The sequence below is a fragment of the Pristis pectinata genome, chromosome 2, assembly GCF_009764475.1.
Source record: "Pristis pectinata isolate sPriPec2 chromosome 2, sPriPec2.1.pri, whole genome shotgun sequence".
Taxonomy (NCBI): Eukaryota; Metazoa; Chordata; class Chondrichthyes; order Rhinopristiformes; family Pristidae; genus Pristis; species Pristis pectinata.
This window is the reverse complement of record NC_067406.1, coordinates 68,312,032-68,318,853: the sequence shown is the minus strand read 5'-3', so window position 1 is coordinate 68,318,853 and position 6,822 is coordinate 68,312,032.

Sequence of the window (6,822 nt, the reverse complement as noted above, 5' to 3'; positions counted from 1 at the left end):
TGAGTAGGTGAATGAAGTGGACTTAATGCAGATGATAGAGTTTTGATTTGTATGGAGTGCGTAGAATAGAAAAGTGAGTCAATAAATGTGGATGAAATATTTTACAACAAGAGGTTAAAGTCGAGATGTACAAAATATGAGTTTTTTTTCCCCAAGAGAGAAATTTCCACATCCAAGAAACTTAACAATATATGTATGTATCTGAATCCATGATTTTGCTGTTGTTAATGACTGAAATGGTATCTTGAAGAAAAAGTGATTATATTCCCAAGGAAGCATTATCCTCTGTTTAGGCCTAACTTGGAAAAAAAGGTTATATAAACAGTAAAACCACTAGACAAATCTTTATTTTTAAAGTAGATGGCTGAAAAAGTTGGAATGAAAAAAAAAGTAAGAAGGATCAGCCTGTAGATAACAATTTCTTACTTTTTAATATAATGTACCTCCCTTATGCAAAAGGATTCCAGAAATAACAAGGCTGTTAAGCCACAAGGGCAGAATAAGGAAGTTTAAGTTTCGTAGGTGATAGTACCATTCTAACATTATATTATTGCAACAAAATATTTTACACTTCACTGCAATCCCAAAATCGTCATCGCCTGGATTACAATTCATTTGCTATAAGGAGAGGTTGTACAGACTAGGGTTGTTTTCTCTGGAGCAGCGAAGGCTGAGGGTTCTGGTGCTGTACTGTTCTATGTTCGAATGTGGAATCAGATCCACAATTTCAGTCCAATCGAAACCTACATCTAAAGTCCAACAGCAGAAGTGCTTAACACTTCCCACGGTGTAAACAGGTTGAGGTCAATTCCGGCTTCCTCTAATGCACGCTATTGTGTCATCCTGCTGTGGTTTTTTTCCCAGTTTTTTTGTTACTTATACTAACAAAGTTTTGTACTATTTAACAGCTTTAACTTAGAAATTAAATCAAAGAAGCAAAATCAGGCAAAAAAATGGTGAAGTGAACCAAGAAGTACATTGGGGTCTGAGTAGCTGAGAAAATGCTACAGATGATAAGGTGCAAGAAAGTGGAGGATGCATGAGAGGCCAGAATCAGAAGAATGGAGAGTGCAACTGAGGAATTGTAAGGACTGAGGAGATAAGGTGTGGAAAGACCACAGAGCGATTAAATTGAAAGAATCAGAATTTTTAGTAAGTTATGGCAGGATCAGAAGCTAACGAACATGAGGGTGATGAGAGCCAACCTGTTGATGATGGGTAGGACCAGCATGGAGGGAATTGGAATGGATGAGTCTGGAGAGGACAAAGGCATGATGGATTTTCAGTTGGCTGAAGTCAGAATACATGCCAGGGATTTAAGACCATAAAAGAACAAGGAACAGGATTCAGTCCCTTGAGCAAGTCCGCCATTCAATAGGATCATGGCTCTATTTCTCGCTGGTTTGTCCTTCATAGTCTACTTTCTCCAGCTTGATTTTATTTTGTCCTCCTTAGCCCAATCTTCAGGCCTACCACTAACCTTTGCAACATTATATGTTTTGTCTATCAACAATGGCCTCCTTGTTTCCTTCCTGTCCCACCCCTCATTAGAATCTTTCCTCATTGGAATCATGAATTATTTCCTTTAGTGTTTGCTGTTGCTTGTCTAATGTCTTACCTCTTGATCTTTTGATCCTGTCTACGTTAGCCAACTCTCTCCTCATTCCTTTGTAATTCCTCTTATTTACCTCATTTATTTTAGACCCAAGTTTTCATTCTCAAGCTGAATACTAAATCCTATTGAGCTGTGATCACTACTTCCTAGGGGATTTTTTTACTCACTTACTAAACCTGTCTTGTTGCATATCACCAGATCCTAAATACCAAATTCCCTAGCATAACATATTACTTTAGGAAACAACCAAAATTCACTCTCTGAATTAATTCTTGTGGCTACCCTTTCCAAATTGGTTAACGAATTTGACACGATTAATGTGCTGCTCTTTACACACTCCATTATTTCTTGATGTATGCTCTTTTCTGCTGTGCTGCTGTTTGGGGCCTTATGCATGACTCCCTTGCTTTTTTTTACTTCCACCCAATGGGAGTCTACATCTTCTGAGCCTATATCATTTCTCACATCTGCACTTATTTCATCTCTTGATAGCAGAGCTATCTCACCATCCATTCCTCTCCATTTGTCCTCCCTAAAAGTCAAATATCCCTGAATATTGACTTCCCAGCTTGCAACCATGTAAGCGCCGTCAGATTACACCCATTTATCTGTGTGTATGCTGTTAGTTCAGTGATTCTATTTTGGATACTACATACATTCAGCTCTTTTCACCAACTTTCCTTACATTAACTCTTATCTGTTGGCCTATTGTGATTCTATTTCCTTCTCACCCTTCTTTCCCCTGATTTCCTCTTTTGCTCTCTACTTTACAGTTTTTCATTTCTATCCCCCTACCAAACTAGTTTAAACCCTCCTAGAAAGCACTGGCAAAATTCCCCACAAAGATATTGGTCCTAGTCTTGCCTGAGTGTAACTCATCATCTTGTACAGATCCACCTTTCCCAGCACCAATCCCAATATCCTGGAAATCTAAATCCCACCCTCCTACATCATCCCTTCAGCCACACATTCTTCTTCCCTATCCTGTTTCTGTTCTCTCTAGCATGTGGCACTGGGATTATTACCTTTGAGTTTCTGCTTTCTAATTTATCTCCTAACTCCCTATATTCAACTTATGCCATTGGTAGCAAGGTGTACCATGGTTACTGGCTGTTCACTCTCCCTTCACCCACCTCCAGAATGTTCTGCAGCTGCTCCATGACATTCCTGATCCTAGCATCAAAGAGACAACATGCCATCCTGGAGTCACGTTTGTGGCATGGACTTGCTTTTTATGATTGAATTATGACTGAATCCCCTACACTGCAAAGGAGATTCACCAGAATATTGCCTGACATGGAGCATTTCAGTATGACACTAGACCGGCTGGGTTTGTTTTCCTTGGAGTGGAGGGGGCTGAGAGGGAACCCGAGAGAGGTTCCATTGAACATTAAGAGGGGCATAGATAGGGTAGATTAGTAGGAACATTTTAGGCAGAAGTGTCTAAATCTATAGGTTTAAGGTAAGGGGAAAGAAGTTTAGAGGGGATCTGAAGAAGAATTTATTTCACCCAGAAAGTGGTTGGAATCCAGAATGCACTGCCTAAGGAGGTGATGCAGGCAGATACTCTCACATTATTTAAGTATCTAGTTCAGCACTTGAATCACCAAGGCATTGAAAGCTACAGATCAAGTACTGGAAAACAGGACAGTATCAATGGGAACTCAGTGGTTGGCATGGACAACTTCTACTTTGCCTGGCAGAGTATTTCCCTTCCTGCTTTTGCAGTGTTTGCCTGGGATGTGCCCTGCTCTCTAAATGTGCTATCCACAAAGATCAATGAGGTGACGATTTGGGGGGGGGGGGCTCTAATAATGGTAGGACAAACAGGGGTCCAGGGACTATTGAGGAACAAAGGGACCTTGTGTACAAGTCCAAAGATTCCTGAAGGTGTAGCACAGGTAGGTGGGGTGATGAAAGAGGCATACAAGATGCTTGCCTTCATTAGCTGGGGCACAGAATATAAGAGCAGAGAGTGTTTGGTACAAGTTTATAAAGCATTGGCTAGACTGTAGCTGCAACAATGATGCAGTTCTGGTTGCCACACTATAGGAAGGCCATTATTGCACTGGGGAGGGTATAGAGGAGATTCACCAGGATGTTGTTTGGGATGGAATGTTTCAGTTGTAAGAAGGTTGGGATTGTTTTGCTAGGAGCAGTGGAGGCTGAGGGAGGACTTGATGAAGGTATGCACGATTATGGCAGGCATAGATAGGGTAGATTGTAAGAAACTTTTCCTCAAGAGAGAGGTATCAAAAATCAGATGGCATGAGTTTAAGGCGAGGGGTAAGAGGTTTAGAAAGAACCTGAGGAACTTTTTTTTTACCAAGAGGGTGGTTGAAATTTGGAATGTGCTGCCTGAGAAGGTGGTTGAGGTAAGTATTCTCACAACATTTGAGAAGCGTTTGGATGAGTGCCTGAATTGCCACCGCTTAGTAGGCCACAGACCAAGTGCTGGTAAATGGGCTTAATATAGACAGATTCTTGATGGTCAGCATCTAAACCTTTCCTATCCATGCACCTGTCCAAATGTCTTTTAAACATTGTAATTGTACCTGCCTCTAGCACCTCTTCTGGCAGCTCGATCCATATACCCACCATCCTCTGGGTGAAAAACTTGCCCCTTAGGTCCACTTTAAATCTTCCCCCTCTCATCTTAAACCTATGCCCTCTACTTTTAGACTCCCCTCCCCTGGGGAAAAAGACTGAGCATTCACTTTATCTATGCACTTCATGAGTTTATAAACCTCTATAAGGTCACTCCTCAGTCTCCTTAGCTCCAGGGAGAAGAGTCCCAGTCTATCCAGTTTCTCCTTATAAATCAAGTCGTCCAGTCCCGGCAACATCCTTGTGAATCTTTTCTGCCCCCTCTCTAGCTTAATCACATCAATCCCTTAGTACGGCAACCAGAAATACACACAGTACTCCAAGTGTGGTCTCACTAACATCTTGTACAGCTGCCATGTGACATTCCAATCTTGTACTCAATGCCCCGACCAATGAAGGCAAGCATGCCATATGCCTTCTTCACCACCCTGTCACCACTTTCAAGGAGAATGATTTTGGCAGAAGGGAGTGTGGGCTGATGATTATTATTATTTTCCAATAAAAGTCTATTGGTCTCAATCTTGAAAATTTCAAAGGACCTAGCATCCAGGAGTTCCACACCTTCACAAACCTCCATGAGGAAACATGCTAATGATTTCACTCTCAAATGGTATGGCTCTAATTTTAAGTTCGTGCTTCCTCGTTCTAGATTCATGCACCAGAGCAAATAATTTGCCTGCATCTACCGAAGGTGGACCGAAGGGCCTGTTTTGTGCTATATGGTTCTATGGTACCCAAATGAATCCTTTTATGATTTTAGATAGTTCAGTTAAATCTCTCCTGAATCTTCTAAACCCAAGAACATACACGCCTAATTTAGGCAATCTGACCTCACAATTTACCCCTTTTATTTACATTATCATCTGAGTGAACTTGTTCTTTACCATCTTGAAGACTGAGGTGAAATTCTCTGGTGTGGATATATGCTCCACATGACACCCCTTGGACTTGAAGGAAGACAGATAATGGGAATTAACCACAACAAGTTTACTGAGGGAAAAGTAATTGACGTTTAAGGTAAGAACATATTTGAATTGATGGTTGCATAAGTAGTGTAGCAAATGAAGGGCCAAAAGTTAGGCTGTTGTGAATTTGAAAATGCAAGTGCAAATGATTTTCTGGAGGCAGATGCAGAAAAAAGCTGCATTATGGCTAGCGGGTGGTACAAGGAAGTGATTGTAGATGGTCCAATCTGTTGTTATAGAAATAGGGATACTGCAGGAAATGGCAAAGCCAAGTGGGTCAAAGAAAATTTCCTTAGAAAGTGAGGCTTAGGATATGAAAGAGAAGCTCGGGGGGACACGAGAGTGTGAATTCAACAAGGAAATCAGAGATAGGAGTTACAGAGGATAATAAAGCACTCAGTGCAGAGGCTAAATGAGAAAAGGGTGGCGAATATCTCAGTGCAAAGGTCAGGGTGGAGTCATGAGGTGGTGGGCATTGAACTCTCCAGGTTTGACCCAGTAACTTTGGAGATTGCTGAAACTTATTAGGACTTGAAATTTCTCTGTGTATCTTTGTAATGGATGGTTTTAGCACAGAAGATTTAGGCTTGAATATTTGACTAGATCATTTGGTAATGCACTTGATAATGCTGTAGATAGTAAGGACATAAAATGAGAAGTATAACCACATGCTTTACTTTTGAAGGACTTGTGGTTCAGGGTTAAACTGAGGCTTAAAGCTTACATTTCCAACTTGGTTGCAAATGCCACACAACGAAAACAATAATTTATATTTTAACTTCTGTAATGTATGTTTAACTTCCAAGAAGATTGTGACATTTAAAATGTAGTTTACATATTTAAATTTTGGTAGCCCAGTACTCTTAAGCATAATATCACTAAAGGCAGATCTATCCCCATATTGATGTATTTTTTAAGAGTAAAATGACAATACAAATATTAACAGTTTATAATCCTATTTCTTCTGGTTATATTACAGATTTGAACACTTGCCGAGTAGCATAAATTCACTGCCATGATCAAGTATGACATTTACACACAGCATTGAGGAACTGCTAAATTATCTGAGTGCTGTCTTTTGAATGAGACACTGGCTACTAATTTAGATACATTTACTAGACCCAATGTTGCTAACCACAATAGAGCAAGGTGAATACTGATTCCCCCAACCACAGCCACCTTTTGCTGTATGGTATACCTATGTTATGTTAAACAAGATAAGCCAAAGCTAGAGTATTGTATCCAATTCTGGGCAGCAAACCCCTATGGCAAGATATTAGGGGCTTAGAGATAGAGCAAATGAGTTTTACCAGAAGGACATCAAGAGTTACAGATTTTAGACATATAGAAAGATGGGATAGATTGCTATTGTTTTCTTTGCAATAAGGAAGGACAAGGCAGGATGAATTAGAGGTTCACATTTTGATAAAATAAGTTCAATCTGCTTCTATTGCATGCAGTCAGTAACTAGAGAAAACTGATTTAAAAGTAACCAATTAACTATTTAATGCTTTGGAAAATGATGCAGACTGTGATAAGATGCAATAATATTTCAGGTTCTTTCACTTTACAATTTTACAAAGGTTGAACTGGCTAAAATACAGAAATTATATTTTCAGCCTAAAGTTAATATGC